Raw genomic sequence first — 16,692 nt, forward strand, 5'->3', positions numbered from 1 at the left:
TGCATCCAATGATTTCCTATAAATATTTCCAAATATGTTGGATTATCTGTCGTTGGTTGCGACTTTGTTTTTTTACTTTAAAATCTCAGCTCTACAAAAATTTGTCACGCGGCAACAAATCGTACGGAAATATTTTGTCGCAAGAATTGTTGTTGTACGAAACAAGCCTTACCGGTTGCAGGCCATGAGAGAGTGTCCAGTTTGCCTTCTGTCGCACCAGTATTGCATATTGTTCCCCTTAGAGGGGTATCAGCCTATTAGCGACGTACCCCACTGCATGCCTATACATTGAGAAACACTGCTGCCTTCCCGAAATACAAGTCTGAGCTGACTATTTAGCCGGGGCTGCACGACGACTTTGGTCGTGCCAAAGATGGTTGTATCACACTATCGCATCTCTGCGTAATGAAAGTGAATGGGGTCACAATGCAAAAGCAAGACGCAGAAAGTCAGAATCGGTTGCAGTTTTTCCAGGTTGCCTGCATTCTGCTGCGATGCAGCAGCGGCGTACAGCGATTTGCAGCCAAAGTCGCGGTGCGGCCCCAGCCGAGCTGTCCTTGAGAGTTACAGCGGAGACTTTCCAGATAAAATGCAAAGTATGTAAAAGAAAACCAGGGAGGACGCTTACATGCCGTTGTCTGTTCCTTCCAAGTGGGTTTTGATACAAGTGCTCATTGTTCTATGTATAGGGTATGGCTGCCCACACAATGCAGAAATGAGCAGTCATGTGTGCCGGCATATGTGACGACAAGACACGCAGCCCAAAGTCTCACAGAATAACTGATAAAATAGATAGAGGCAATTGCTTAAAGAGCAATTCCCAGCAAATAGGATGAATTGCTAATCAAGCAAATCTTCACTTACAAGATTGACCAGGATCATTAGAAACAAAACAAAAAAACAAAACAAAAACACATGGCTGCTTTCTCCCAGCCCCAAACATATCCATAAGATGTGTCTTGTATTACAGCTAAGCTTTATAGAATTGAGCAGGGCTAAGCTGTAATACCATGCACAACCTGTGAACACATGAGATGCTGTTTCACGAAGATAAAATAATAAGAAAAAAAAAGTAGTTGTGATCCTGGACAACCCGTTTAACAATTAAGGAGGTATTCTATCTTTACACGTTTCAGTATTTGGTCAGTATTTTATATTTATATTTGTAAACCAAAACCAGGAGAGGAACAATCAGGGGAAAAGTCTCATAGAAACACGTCACCACTTCTGGACTTATCACCCACTCCTGGTTTTGGCTTACAAATACTGACCAAACACTGAACGTGGCCTTAAAAGGAAAAGCAGTGAGTTTTAATCAGTTGAAATATACTGGATGGACCCCATAATTACTAAAACAAGGGGTCATCAGTTCTTTTGGATCAATATCTCAAACTATAATGGACGCCTCCAGCACACATTTGAGCAACTCCGAAAGATTGCGTTGCCCTGATCCAGGTACGGTCATACATGGTAGCCGGTCTTCACTTCTATGCCAGGCTCCCTGGGCACCTTTGATGTATCTGGGCCTCAAGCGATGTGATGGCGTTGTTGGCCTAAAAAGTGATGGAGGCACCCAGGATGCCGGGTGCGGAAATTAAGACCGGCTGCCACAGAGGACCAGACCAGACACCGGATCCGGGCAGCACAAATCAATCTGCTTATCTCTACTAGCACCCATTCCTCTTCTCATCTATTAGACAGCTGGACTATATCAGAATTGTCTATGTTCGGACTACCCCTTTTAAGACATTTAATATTTTCTTATTGGCCTTTTCAGCAAAAGTTAATTTTTTACTTTGCTCCATACTCAGTGATACCTGGAAATGGCACTAGAGCGCCTCCTGCGGCAGCTGAAGAAAACAGCAGCTCTGGAGGCAGTGCAATGCAAATTGTCCTCGTGAAGTATGGCATTTGCATTCACATTCTGTTCATGTTTTCGGGGGTAGAGTTCATTACTTCATATAATAAACCTAAAATGAGTCAGCCCGAGCCCCGCGTCCGTGCGATAACCTGCCCCCCTTAGTCACATACAATGTGATTCAAAGAGAAGCGTGGCGCTTGTGCATTCAGGTGCGGACGTCAGAGCCGGGCTGGCGAGAAGTACAACGTGTTCCACTTTGTATTGTCCGGCTCTTAAATCCGTCCATGTGACACAGAGGAGACAGAAGGAAAGAACTGTCTGTGTTCCGAAATCCTTCATAAATTAGTTTGATGGTTTTCATTTAGTGTTTGCAGAACAAATCTTAAAAAGGGAAACTCAAAAGCCAAAGAAACGTTGTTGCAGCCGTTGGCTTTTTTTTGTAATTGCCCAGTAATAGAATATTTCTTCTGGTGAAAACGACAGATCGCAACAAGTATGAACCGAGCTTAAACTAGCACTGTGACCCCTTCAGTCTCTGGATCGTGGAGATAGGGCCCCTATTGATATATATTAGGCAATGACATATGCTATATTTTATGAGATGGGAAAACCCTTTCATTGCATCTCAGCCTGCACTGGGAAATTGAGCCGGATCTGGTGGAGAGACGCTACGGGTCGTAGCTCGCCCAAACTTCCTGGCAAGTCCTTTATTTCTCAAACCTCTGGAGCAGTCATTGAGTTATTTTCCTTCTTTCTCCGAGCCCGTTGGAACTCAGCAACACATGCAAATGGAAAGGGACAAAAGGTATAAAATATAAATAGGCAAATCATTTTATGGCAGTGCTGTGTACAGGATGGCACTGGCAGGTCTGCTCCATATCACTGCCCCCTCCTGCACACCACGAAGGGAAATTCAGGTGCTCAAGCTCTTTATTCCCTTTTTGAACAGGTGATTTTTCCTTTTTTGCGCATTTGTTTTTTCCTCCCCCTTCTTCCAAGAGTCATAGCTTTTTATTTATTTAAGATATATTTTTTTTCCCCTTTTACGACATTTACTATAATGTTTAATTTATTTTATAGCTTAGACCATTATATATACGCCAATAGCAAATAAGCTGAATTTTTTATTTCTTTATTTAACTTAGAAAAAAGTGGGATATAATTCAACCGTTAATATACATGTATATACTTAAAAAAAAAAAACAACTTTTTTTCTTAATTATGACTCCATTTTTAGTCCTTTTAGGCAGGACTGGAGTGGAGGTCAAGCATGCACATCATATCCACTCCATTCATTGTCTGTACCAGGGTTTCCCAACTCCAGTCCTCAAGGCCCACCAACAGGTCATGTTTTCAGGATTTCCCTTGTATTGTACAGGTGATGCAATTATCACCTGGGCAATACTCAGGAAATCCTGAAAACATGATCTGTTGGTGGGCCTTGAGGACAGGAGTTGGGGAACCCGGCTTTTAGGGGAGTTGAACCTGCAATAGTTTGATCCCAATGTACTATATACTGTACATTGTCTTATTAGAGTACAAATATAACGGGAAAGTGTGCCTTTAGTAGGCCCCTGGCTGCCATGGAAAGTAACTGGTACCCAGTGGTAACTGCATCACTAGAGAGGGAGTGATGGGCGCCGGAAATGATCATATGGAGGGATTGCTCCACTTAATCACCTAAGACTTTAAAGGGTTATTTCATAAATGGATCTTGTCAGATAGAGCTTGTAAATACAAGCAATTTTGCAATTTACTGCTTATTAAAATGTTTAACCATTCTTGAGATATTAACACTTTTCTTTTACTTATAGCTTGTTACCTTGGAGACCGACCACCACTTTTAGGGTAGTTTACACTGGGTATTTTTGCAGCATTTTTGTTATGCTAATTTTCAGCTGTTTTTTACAGTACCAGCAAAGCCTATGAGATTTCAGAAATCTCATACCCACACTTGCTTTTTTTTTTTGTCATCAGGATTTTGTGCTTTGCAGCGTTTTTTAGGCATACAGCATGTCACTTTCAGTATTTTTGCAGCGTTTTTCACCCATTGACTTGAATGGATGGTGAAAATATCTCTGCAAATACGCAGGTTGATTATTTTTGCAGCTTATTTGCTGCAGAAAAGTCAAGGACAGCCGGATGTGACCTCACAGTCAGCTCTGCTACATTAGATGGCAGGCTGCATGATGTGTCCATATTGCCTGTCATCCCGAGAGTGGACCCAAACCCCATTCACTTGAATGGGGGACCCGACAATACAGGTTTGACACGCTGTCATATGCATGACAGCGCAGCAAACACCGCTTCTGATCGGCGGGGAAATCCTCCCCACTGGTCAGAGATGGACTATGGGAAAATGCCAGTGAAGAGGTCATCGCAGTTCAAGCTGGCAGGGAGCGCAGACTCAGTGACATCAGTGCTAGTCACTGAAGCTGCGCCCGCAGCATCTCCTCATTCCCCAGTGGTTTTCAGCTGGGACGGTTACATCTTAGCACCTTCCAGGTTGAAAACTGTATATCCCCCAGATATGGATTACGGCATGGGACAAAACGACGGGGAGGTATGGTATATTATTGATTTTTTATTTTACTTTTATTACAGGAGATCGAGGGCTTCGCAGGAATTAGGTGAGGTCGCAAGTATGGTTTAATTAAGAATATAAAAAGGAGTCTGTGTCTTTATTTCAAATAAAGGACTTTATTCTAGATGTCTGTGTTTTCTTACAATGTGACTATGGGGTTAGTAATGGGGGGGGGGGGGGGGGAGACTTATTGACGCCTCTGCATTACTAACCTTGGGGCTTGAGGTCACCTGACAGTGATATCAACCCCCCCAACTATTACCCCACTTGCCACCACTACAGGGCAAGTGGGAAGAACGAGGCTAAGTGCCAGAATTGGCGCATCTTAGAGATGCGTCTTTTCTGGGGCGGCTGAGAGCTGATGTTTTTTAGCCGGGGAGGGTCAGTATCCATGGCCCTTTCCTATGCTAGTAATACCAGCCCACAGCTGTCTGCATAGCCTTTGTTGGCTATTAACTACAGGGGGACCCCAAGTCATTTTAATAGCCAGTAAAGGCTAATTATAAAGTTGTGAGCTAATATTAATAGCCTGGGAAGCTCCATGGGTATTACCCCCTTCCCTGGCTATAAACATTGGCCCTCAGCCATCGGCTTTCCCTCTGCTGGTTTTGAAAATTACGTGGCGCCCACGCCATTTTTTCCCGAAAAATGATCTTTAAATTAACTAAATACATGTACAGTAAGCTGCACACACACACTGTATAGCTGCTGAATTACCGGCTTTTCTTCTATTATATATATATATATATATATATATATATATATATATATATATATACACACACACACACACACACACATAAAGCTCTGGCAAAAATTAAGAGACCGCCACATCAAATACCTGCCATGGGCAGCCCAATCTCCAGACCTGAACCCCATTGAAAACCCCTGGAATGTAATCAAGAGGATGATGGATAGTCACAACCCAAACAAAGAGGAACTGCTTACATTTTTGTACCAGAAGCAGAGTGGAAGACTGGTGGAAAACATGCCAAGGCGCACGAAAGCTGTTTTTAAAAATCATGGTTATTCCACAAAATATTGATTTCTGAACGCTTCCTGAGTTAAAACATTAGTATTGTTGTTTCTAAATGATTATGAACTTGTTTTCTTTGCATTATTTGAGGTCTGAAAGCACTGGGGTTTTTTTTTTTTGTTTTTATTTTTAAGATTTGACCATTTTTCTTTGTCAGAAAAAAAAAATTACAAAATGTATTGCTTGGAAATTTGGAGACATATTGTCAAAAGTTTGTAGACTAAAAGAACAATTTACATTTTACTCAAAAATACACCATAAAGAGAAAAATCAGACAAACTGAACATTTGGAAGTGGTCTCTTAATTTTTTGCCAGAGCTGTATACGTGTGTGTGTGTATATTCTATTCTAACCGGTCAGTGTGATTTTACTGTAGCAGCACTTGAATTGCTGACTTTTCAAAGGAGGTGCGCTTCTACAGGAAGTAGTTTTTTTTTCTCTGGGGGTACTCAACTTTATTAGCATACACAAAGACACAAGTTAGCCCCAAAAACGCATGAAAAAAATGCACCCACCACACCAAAAATGCACCTAAACCTGTGTTTTTGCTGCAGCTTCTTTCCTGCCAAGAAATCAGGTTTTGCTGCAGAAAAAAAAGCAGCAAAAACACCCAGTGTGAACACACCCTTAGACAGCAGAACATGCACAGTGCTTACAAGCTCTTTTCTATTGAGCTTGAATACACCGTTTTGAAGCCGGACAGAATCACTGAAGAGCGGATAACCAGCTATTTCCCAGGAAAACGTCAGCGCACTGCTGACAGGCAAGACAGCAGCGGTGGTTGGTCTCCTAGGCAACAAGTTATACACAAAAGGAAAAGTGTTGCTATCTCAAGAATGGATGAAAATTTTAATAAGCAATAAATTGCAAAAAGGTTTGTTTTTTATAGCACTATCCAAAAATTTCCAACAATGAAGATGGGAATAACCCTTAAAGTGGTTAAACAGCAGCAAATTTGTAGCTAACTGGAGCTTCTAGCATTCACAATGTATGGATTGAGCTCAGCTCCTGAGCCCGCACTCTACATTATATACCTGCCCCAGATTATGTACAGTGGGGAAAAAAAGTATTTAGTCAGTCAGAAATAGTGCAAGTTCCACCACTTAAAAAGATGAGAGGCGTCTGTAATTTACATCATAGGTAGACCTCAACTATGGGAGACAAAATGAGAAAAAAAAATCCAGAAAATCACATTGTCTGTTTTTTTTTCATTTTATTTGCATATTATGGTAGAAAATAAGTATTTGGTCAGAAACAAGCAATCAAGATTTCTGGCTCTCACAGACCTGTAACTTCTTCTTTAAGAGTCTCCTCTTTCCTCCACTCATTACCTGTAGTAATGGCACCTGTTTAAACTTGTTATCAGTCTAAAAAGACACCTGTGCACACCCTCAAACAGTCTGACTCCAAACTCCACTATGGTGAAGACCAAAGAGCTGTCAAAGGACACCAGAAACAAAATTGTAGCCCTGCACCAGGCTGGGAAGACTGAATCTGCAATAGCCAACCAGCTTGGAGTGAAGAAATCAACTGTGGGATCAATAATTAGAAAATGGAAGACATACAAGACCACTGATAATCTCCCTCGATCTGGTGCTCCACGCAAAATCCCACCCCGTGGGGTCAGAATGATCACAAGAACGGTGAACAAAAATCCCAGAACCACGCGGGGGGACCTAGTGAATGAACTGCAGAGAGCTGGGACCAATGTAACAAGGCCTATCATAAGTAACACACTACGCCACCATGGACTCAGATCCTGCAGTGCCAGACGTGTCCCACTGCTTAAGCCTGTACATGTCCGGGCCCGTCTGAAGTTTGCTAGAGAGCATTTGGATGATCCAGAGGAGTTTTGGGAGAATGTCCTATGGTCTGATGAAACCAAACTGGAACTGTTTGGTAGAAACACAACTTGTCGTGTTTGGAGGAAAAAGAATACTGAGTTGCATCCATCAAACACCATACCTACTGTAAAGCATGGTGGTGGAAACATCATGCTTTGGGGCTGTTTCACTGCAAAGGGGCCAGGACGACTGATCCGGGTACATGAAAGAATGAATGGGGCCATGTATCGTGAGATTTTGAGTGCAAACCTCCTTCCATCAGCAAGGGCATTGAAGATGAAACGTGGCTGGGTCTTTCAACATGACAATGATCCAAAGCACACCGCCAGGGCAATGAAGGAGTGGCTTCGTAAGAAGCATTTCAAGGTCCTGGAGTGGCCTAGCCAGTCTCCAGATCTCAACGCTATAGAAAACCTTTGGAGGGAGTTGAAAGTCCGTGTTGCCAAGCGAAAAGCCAAAAACATCACTGCTCTAGAGGAGATCTGCATGGAGGAATGGGCCAACATACCAACAACAACAGTGTGTGGCAACCTTGTGAAGACTTACAGAAAACGTTTGACCTCTGTCATTGCCAACAAAGGATATATCACAAAGTATTGAGATGAAATTTTGTTTCTGACCAAATACTTATTTTCCACCATAATATGCAAATAAAATGAAAAAAAACAGACAATGTGATTTTCTGGATTTTTTTTCTCAGTTTGTCTCCCATAGTTGAGGTCTACCTATGATGTAAATTACAGACGCCTCTCATCTTTTTAAGTGGTGGAACTTGCACTATTGCTGACTGACTAAATACTTTTTTTCCCCACTGTATATATATACACATATATACACGTCGAGAAGGGGTTAAAGACGTTGATTCTCAAACTTTTTACCTCTGGAGGCAGTTACAGTAGCCCTCCTTACAAAAAAAAAAAAAACATAAGTTATAAGGAGATTGCATGACAGCGATAAGTTTGCAGAATTTAATTTCTCTTGTGTAAAGAGCTGGATCTGGCCGGGCTGGGATTAAGCTGAGCTCTGCTGAATTACATCGTGAGCGCAGAACGGGCTATTTTTGTTTATGTCTAAATCCTTGGTGGGAAAGACTATATGTCTTCCAATTATCTCTCTACAGACCTTGTACTAATCCACCTAAATGTGACCAGTTTAACAACAGCTCCCAGATCTTAAAGTCACATGAACCAACAAACTTTTATGTGACTTTTACCTCCAACTCCTCCCCCACACTACTACCATTTACTACTGACCTTGAAACCCTAACATAAGAGGAGAGAAACCAGTGGGTCTCTTTGCCAAAGTGTGATTGATTTGAATGGACATCATGTGATACTTAATTCCCCCTGTAGAGGCGCTGTAGGGAAATTTAACAGTTTCTGTGAAGGTCTACCCACAGATTAGATGATTGCTGGGTGATCAAGGATTTTCAAAAATAAATTATTCAATGAGGACAACCCAAGTGGTTTCCTTGAGACACTGCTACGTTTTGCCATTTCTGTTTGATCGGTGGTAGCCTGACTGCTGAGACTAACGCCTAAGGCGACGACTTGTCTCCTGAGAAAAAAAAAGGCTTAAGCTTTGAAATTCAACAAGACCGACTGATTCTTCTGTCCAGCAACATCATCTTGTCCAGGACTTATACGAGTATATTGATGAAGTGAAAGGAAACTGTTGACATCTATAACTGACTTTGGGAGCTGGTTCTTTACTGTAAAGGCCCCTTTACATTTAGCGATGCACCAGCGATCCCGACAGCGATACGACCCGGTCAGGATCGCTGGTGCATCGCTAAATAGTCGCAAGTGAGCTGTCACACAGGCAGATCTCACCAGCGATGAAGCAGCGGTCGTTACTTACCTTTCAGACGCGGCGATCCTGACGTACTCCCGCCCGCGTCCACGCGTCGCTCGTCGGCGCCAGCAGGAAGCGCCCGACGAGAAATGGAGCTGGACGATCTCGCGCGATCAGCGACAGACAGCGGGAGAGCCGGTCGGAGGTAAGTATCACACATAGCGAAATCGGTGATGCTTTAGCGATATCGCTATGTGTAAAGGCCCCTCAAGAGCAGTGATTGTATGAACAGACGACCTCAGGAGCTGGTCACCGTGGGAATTGTGTATGTTTTTTTTGTTTTTTTTAAAGGCTTACTGCATTTTTAGAAGACAATAAAGACTTGTTACGTGTAAAATTATTTTTCTGAATGTTGATCTAGTCAATCGAAATCCAGAATCACGAAGGGAATGACAATCAATCCCTTGGTTGAACTTGATGGACATGTCTTTTTCAACTTGTTAACTAAAGTAGAAATTTTGCTTTTTTTTGTGTATGGAAAATTTGGTGCACATAAAAGCTTTTTCATAAGTAGTGGTTTTGATGCATTTTTTTTCTTTGCGTTTTTTGACCTGTGGTTAATTTTTTTGTAAACATCAAAGCATGTCAATTCTTTCAGTGTTTTTTTACTGCAGTTTTTCCCCATGGACATTAAGGGTGTGTGCACACGCTGCAGGGTTTTTTTTGCAGAAAAATCTGCATCGCTTGGCGGAAACCGCAGGGTGAAGGGAGAGAGGGAGATATTTGTTGTTACCGGAACGAAAACTGCAGCTGCGGTTCCGCACAAAAGAAGTGACATGCTGCGGAATATAAACCGCAGCAAATCTGCGCAGAAATTTCCGCAGCATGTGCACAGTGGAATTGGTTTTCCATAGGTTTACATGGTACTGTAAGCCGCATGGAAAACTGCTGCGAATCCGCAGCAAAAACCGCAATGTGTGCACACACCCTAAATGTGATTTCATGAAAATTCATTCCCAAAGTGTGTTTATAAGGCTGAGTGCAGATGTACTTTTTGGCCCTGTGGATTTTTCCGCGCAGAATGGAAGAAATCCGCAGGTCAAATGACCTGCATTTTTCCTGTGGATTTCTTCCATTTTTCATGCGGTTTTTGTGCGGTTTTCCCCCTGCGGATTTGGTGACAGGGGAGATGGAAAACCGCACAAAAGAAGTAACATGCTGCGGATTTTGTACCGCGGGAAAACTGCGCGGAAAAATCCGCAGCGTCTGCACAGCGTTTTTTTTTTCATTGATTTTAAGACTACTGTACATCACAATGCGGATATGCAACGTTTCTGCACGGTAAAATCCACTGCGCAACCGCTGCAAATCTGCATCGTGTGCACACAGCCTAAAGATGCTTCAAAACTGCTTGTTTTTGTTTTTTAAAGCCTTTTCCCCCTATAGACTTGTAGAGGAAGAATTAAATAAAAATAAATAAATTAGAAAAAAAATGCATAAAAAAGCACTAAATGCAAAATAATGAGACTAGATTGGTAATACATATTTTACTGCTGAAGACCATGGTAAACAGCAACTTTTTTTTGCTATGTCGGTGCTTGTAAGAAGCTAATTAACAGACTGGCTTAGATTATAATGGATCAGGCTTTTTTTATTTTTGCCCAGCCATATAAAACCTCAAAGTTTCCGAAGAATTACAGGGAGTGAGCTGAACCCTGCCCAACGTCCCTCGTGACTCCTCTACAATTTATTTCCTCGTCAAGGACGGGTCCTCGGTACAGGCTGTGATCTTTGCTCTGTGTAAGCACCATAACCATGTCTTTTGCGGCATACCGTCACCATAATGGTCAGAAGGACAGGGTAGTATTTGTATATAAACAGCTAAAAGAGCAATTCTCTCTATAGGCAAGGCTACTTATTGTCAGAAACGGCACCACTCTTGTTCACAGATTGTGCCTGGTATTGCAGCTCAGCTCTATTTACTTATACAGGACTGATCTGCAATACCAGGCATAGCCAAGGACAAGCGTGGCGCTGTTTCCAGGGCAAGGGGGGGTTGTACACAGACCTGCAGGGTACAACTGAGAGAGAATTTTGGAGGACACAGGAAAAAAAAAAAGCTATCGACAAGGAAAACACATGGAGAGGAAATCAGAGCTGGATAGAAGCTGTGCTGATAGAGCAAAGCAAGGCATAAGAACCCTGGATACACACAGAACTCACATCCAGCCTGTATTACTGGGAGGAACGCTCCCACAAGAGAAACAACTGAAACTTGGGATCAGGCTGCAAACTGCATATCAGACAGGGTCTGAAAATGAATAAAGGACTCAAGATTTCAGCCTGAACGTTAGTGCAATTCCAATAACTGACTGCTCGGACATTTCGCTTATCTGTTCTGTTCTCGGAATGGACAAACAAAATGTTCGGACAGACATGTCTAAGTGTCCATAGGATTTAAGGCTATGCGCCCACGTAGCGATTTTGAAGCAGAATATTCCTGAGCAGAATCGCACACCCTGCTCCCAGGAAAACGCACTTTTTGACGCGCTTTTGTGAGCATTTTTGCATTCGTTTTCCTAAGCGTTTTTGCCCATATAATTGATGGTATGCGGAATCACGTGCGATTCCGCAAAATTAATGAACATGCTGCGTTTTTAACCGCTAAGCGATTCCGCAGCGGTAAAAAACGCACCATTGGCACAACATGTGCGTTTTCCATTAAAAATCCACTGGATGCTTTTCTTAAGCGTTTCTGCAGCAGAATCGCTTGTCTAAAAGCGCTGCAGAAACGCTTAAAAAACTCTACGTGGGCACACAGCCTAAAGGAGATGGCCCACAAAAAAAAAAAAAAAAAGACACTAATCCATCCTCAGGATCTGTATGATCTCTTGGATCCCTGCACTAGAACAGGAGGCTTGAGGAGTTTGAATAGATCTGTGGGCATGCATGCACACTACCACTCCAATTAATGTCCACGGGACTGACAGTGATAGCCGACTCAGTCTTTCGCCACCGGTACAAATAGCTTCACACTCAACCATCCATGACCCAGAAGGGAAATGAAACTCATAAAAAAAATGCAAATACCTTGGTTATTAATAATGAAGCTTATATGAAGAGACCAGATGAGGACTGAGTCAGGAAAGATGACAGCGACAGCTCGTCAGAACACTACACCTACCGTACACAGTGTGACTCTGACTTTCACCCATTGACACAGTGCTGCGAGACGTGCATGACGCCGGAGTTTTTGGATCCCGTTCCCAGAGCAAGTGTCCTCTTTAATATAAATCAGCGTCACTCACTTTACTAAACAGGTCATAAATGTCTTGACATGTGACCCCCGCCACCAAAATATATGAAAGGAGATAGGAAGGATTATTAATAGCTATGGAGCAGTCCAAGATCATCACAGCTCAACTGCAAGGAGGTTTCAAGATACTTCCCGTTCCACAAGAAGTGTCCTCGACATTAACAACATTTATGTATCCACTGTGCTACCCAGACTGAGGATATTTGAGCTGATTGTAATATCATCTCACCCGGCGATCGAGCATTTTGCATCTATTCTGTTATTTGCTAGGAATGCAGAGGCAGCCACACATGCGGATATGATGTGAATACTACATTAATGTCAGATAAGAAAACCCCTTTACTATGACATGCACAATCAGCTCACTGGGCATGCACGTGTAATACAGTGGGGATGGAGCTGTTGGTGGGAGGAATTAAAAAAGATTCACTTTGCAGGATTTACATTTGTCATTTAACAGCATGTTTAGTCAGGCTGACCGCACAGAACTAGTGCTAATAAGCTCGTTCTGCGAGCATAAATTAGCATTGTTCTCGGCAGCACATGTCCTGTTTACATAGGACAATGTGCTGCTGAGAACAATGACTTATAAGCCAGCTAAAAATATGGTTGGGTGCCGTACCAAATGAGCGTTTCGCCCTTAGCTGGGTGACTGCCAGCCAGCATAGACGGCTTGATAGACAGGACCGAACGTTCCTAGGAACACTTGCTCCCAATTATCGTCCTGTCTAAAAGTAGAAATTGAATGACAGCTATCAAGTGTATGGCCACTTTATAAAACCCAAATCACTGATAATCTATGCAAATAGGATAAGGCGTAAACAACACTTTATCCAAAGAACAACAGATCACTGGTTAATAGGTAACAGGTAGACAATGGCTGATAGCTGCAGTCACTAGATCACAAGCAGAATTAAAGGGGTTGTCCATTGTATCAACTAACTGCAGGATGGGCGACAAGCAATCCCTCCATCATGCTTAACCTTTTCCCGTCATTTGCGGGTGCAACAGGCGAATATATAGCAGCACGCTCCACACACAGCCAGCACTGGCCTCTAAGGCCGTGTTCACACAGTCAGTATTTTACATCAGTATTTGTAGCCGAAACCAGGAGTGGGGGATAAATACAGAAGTGGTGGTGACGTGTTTCTAATATAATTTTCCTCTGATTGTTCCGCTTACAAATACTAAGGTAAAAAAAAACCCTCAAATACTCAACATGTGTATGTGGCCTAACAGCAGTGATCAGAGCAGCTCCGCATGCTGCTGTCTAACCACCTAAATGCCACTGTCAACTTCTAAGTAGAGGCATTCAAGCGGTGTGCCGATTTATTCACCCATCACGCCCCCCCTCAAAAGGATCACGGCGTACGTACCCATAGATTACTATGCAAGCTACGGGCCTCTTGAAGGCCTCCATCCCCAGCAGCTATGAAGCCCAGTCATCGGAGACCATTAAATTCATCACACACTGCATTACTGTGCTATTGTAGCATACAGGACATGTGATCAAACAATTGGAGGATCAAGGGAACAGGAAAAAAAATTTAAAATACTAATTAAAACAAAAAAAACCCAAAACAAAACAATGTACTTGGCATCGTGGTGTCCGCAAAACTCTCATCCATTAAAACGTCAACATCAGTCTGGCACGCCAGAAACATTAATGAAAAAAATAAATAAAATAAAAACTTAAGTTGTGGGGGCTTTTTTTTTACAAAGATTTGGATTTTTTTTTAACCCTAACATAACATAGTAATAAACCTTACAAGTTTGGTATCGCCGTCATCGTATTGACCTGGAGAATCATGTTACAGGGTCATTTTTAATGCATAATGAATGCTGTGAAAACAAAGTTATATTTTTATTTTTTTTAATGATTTTTTTTCACACAGATGGTTTCTTCTCCATTTTTAAGACATTAAAATGAAGGGAGTCATTCAAAACTACAACTTGTACCGCAAATAATACAAGCCTTTAAAAAGTTACAAATAAAAAATCTCCTAATAGAGAAGGGGGTTCCATTGTTTGCTTTCCAGGGGCATCATTATCACTTTGCACAGGTTTTTATAAAGGCGCCATTAGGTGAGCACCAGCAGTGATAGGGTTACCATGTAGCAGCCACAACGATCCAGGCAGTGCCATTTTGGAGAGATTTTCGCACTGCAGGAGCTCTCCTAAAGGATGCCCCCTATTCCCTACCCCAAGCAGGGATTCCCAGACCCCTGCACCGGCCCGGACTGCATTATTTACCTGGAGCGGAGCTCAGCTCTCCTCACGTCTCTCTTCCTGCCGTCTGCTCACCAGTCACCACAGTCTGACTTTACGCTATGAACGTAAGAAACGCCACGGCGCCGCACACCGTCCGCATATACAACACATTCTGCTTACGCAATCTACGTAACCGCCGCCAACTCTTCACCTTCCAGAATACAAGGATCACAGCAGCAGTGACGCAGACGCTCAGTAATTGGATGCTTTTTACGGCCCGGAGAAATTCTATTGGCGGGTGACAAGAGGCGCTGAATTTGATTGGCCACAGGTTGGATGAGCGCGTTCTGTGATTGGAGGAGAGATCAATTGAGGTAGCAGAGGCTTGTGTTTTGGGCTCAGAGACAGGAGCTTGATGTGCCTGGAGCAGACAGCTGCGGGAATTACAATGGGGTTTCTGCTAAATAAATTCAGAGGCTCCATGAGAGAAATAACACAGAGTCTGAGCTAAGAAAATACTCGCTTTGGTATCTAGTAAAAATAAAAAAAGGAAAACTCTAGACCTATTCCAATTGTAATCACTTTTTAGCTCAGGGTGTTATAAAAAGGTACAAAAATGGAAGTGAAGCGTTAATATGAACCTTTATTATTCATTTATTAAAGGTACAGGCCCAAAAGCCTGAGGCTGTGGTACTGAGATTATCCAGTCTCTATGACAACCATACTTCTGACAGAAATAAGTAGGGCTGATGCCAGTATCACACGTGTGTGTTTCGTGGGTCATGCGTGCTGTTGAATCTTAGTCGGGAGATGCACGGCCGCTCTGTAACCAGATTGGGACACCGGCATCTCCCCTTCTTTCTGTCAGAAGTATGGTTGTCATGGAGACCGGATGTAGGAAAGTCAACAATGACATCAATGTCTACATCAGACGCTGGTCATATATTGATGTATCCTTAGGATAGATAATATTCGATCAGCGCCCCCACAGATTGGCGTCTACATAGTCGGAGCGATGCAGCGCCTTACACTATAAAATGGCCGTTCTCCGGCACTGCAGCCTGGTTCCCATTCACTTAAGTGACACCGTCACCTTCTTCCATTGCTCCGTGGTCCATTTCTGATGATCATGTGCCCATTCTGCAGTGGACAAGGATCAGTATGGGCATCTGACCAGGATGTGGCTATGCAGCCCCAAACGTGGCAAGTTGTGATGCTCTGCGTGATCTGACACCAATCCACCATAGCCAGCGGGAACGATCATGCTGCCCAATCTACAACTACTCCATAATTTCAGGCAGGCTGAATTTCTGCTGTGTTTCAGAGAAAACACCTACTGGGAACCATAAGGTGACTAATGCTAGGCAGGTTCCCAGTGGCTTTTCCCCACCCAGCTTCCTTTGATTGACAGATCTCTCCCTATGTGTGTGTGTAGAGAGACATGTCACCTGCCCAGGGTAAGTCCCCTGAGCCTCATGGCTTCTAAATATAAGTTTTCTCTGAAGTGTCAAAGTAAAACATGCCTCCCTGAATTGCAAGAGCCAGTGCCTGATTAGCAGGCTTCACTCTCCACCCACAGCAGAGTCTTGTGTGTCCATCCCTTTAACCAGTTCACCATTCTCCAACCTTGGACCATACACTGAGTCCAGGTTACACATCACAAGTCCTGCCATTTTGCAGGTGCTGTGACCCAGTCATCTACCATCACAAAATTTGCCTACTTTTGCACTGAAGGAAAGCACTTGCTGTCCACTGGCACCTGCAACATTTTCAGTCGCTTACTAGCTTACTCATAGCGCCTACTTGGCTGTGGAAATGAATGTGAAGATTGATTGTTGTTTTAGTTTTTGTAATCCAGAAAAATTGCCTTTTAAGAAAACTGTAGGTAAAACAATAAGATGTTAAAGGACACTGTAATAATTCATATTTCCTGTGGTGGCGCTGCAAATGAGTTGCACACCTGCTCGGCTCGCCCACAGATTACAGCTGATTACCGAGGGTCACAGTAATATGGCACACATAAATCAGCTTATCATGGGTGGGACC

The 16,692-nt window shown here is 42.9% G+C and overlaps 1 protein-coding gene across 1 annotated transcript in view; it reads right to left on the reverse strand.

The window, feature by feature from the left end:
• Window positions 1-14,901, reverse strand: part of EEIG1 (estrogen-induced osteoclastogenesis regulator 1) — an 84,533-nt gene extending 69,632 nt beyond the window's left edge. Inside the window, exon 1 of the mRNA XM_073590979.1 lies at window positions 14,689-14,901. The gene's annotated coding sequence lies outside the window, so the exon portion shown is untranslated. The remainder of the gene's footprint in view (window positions 1-14,688) is intronic.
• Window positions 14,902-16,692: the final 1,791 nt, after the last annotated feature.

The sequence above is a fragment of the Dendrobates tinctorius genome, unplaced genomic scaffold (genome assembly GCF_039654945.1).
Source record: "Dendrobates tinctorius isolate UK_male_01 unplaced genomic scaffold, ASM3965494v1 ptg000120l, whole genome shotgun sequence".
NCBI lineage: Eukaryota > Metazoa > Chordata > Amphibia > Anura > Dendrobatidae > Dendrobates > Dendrobates tinctorius.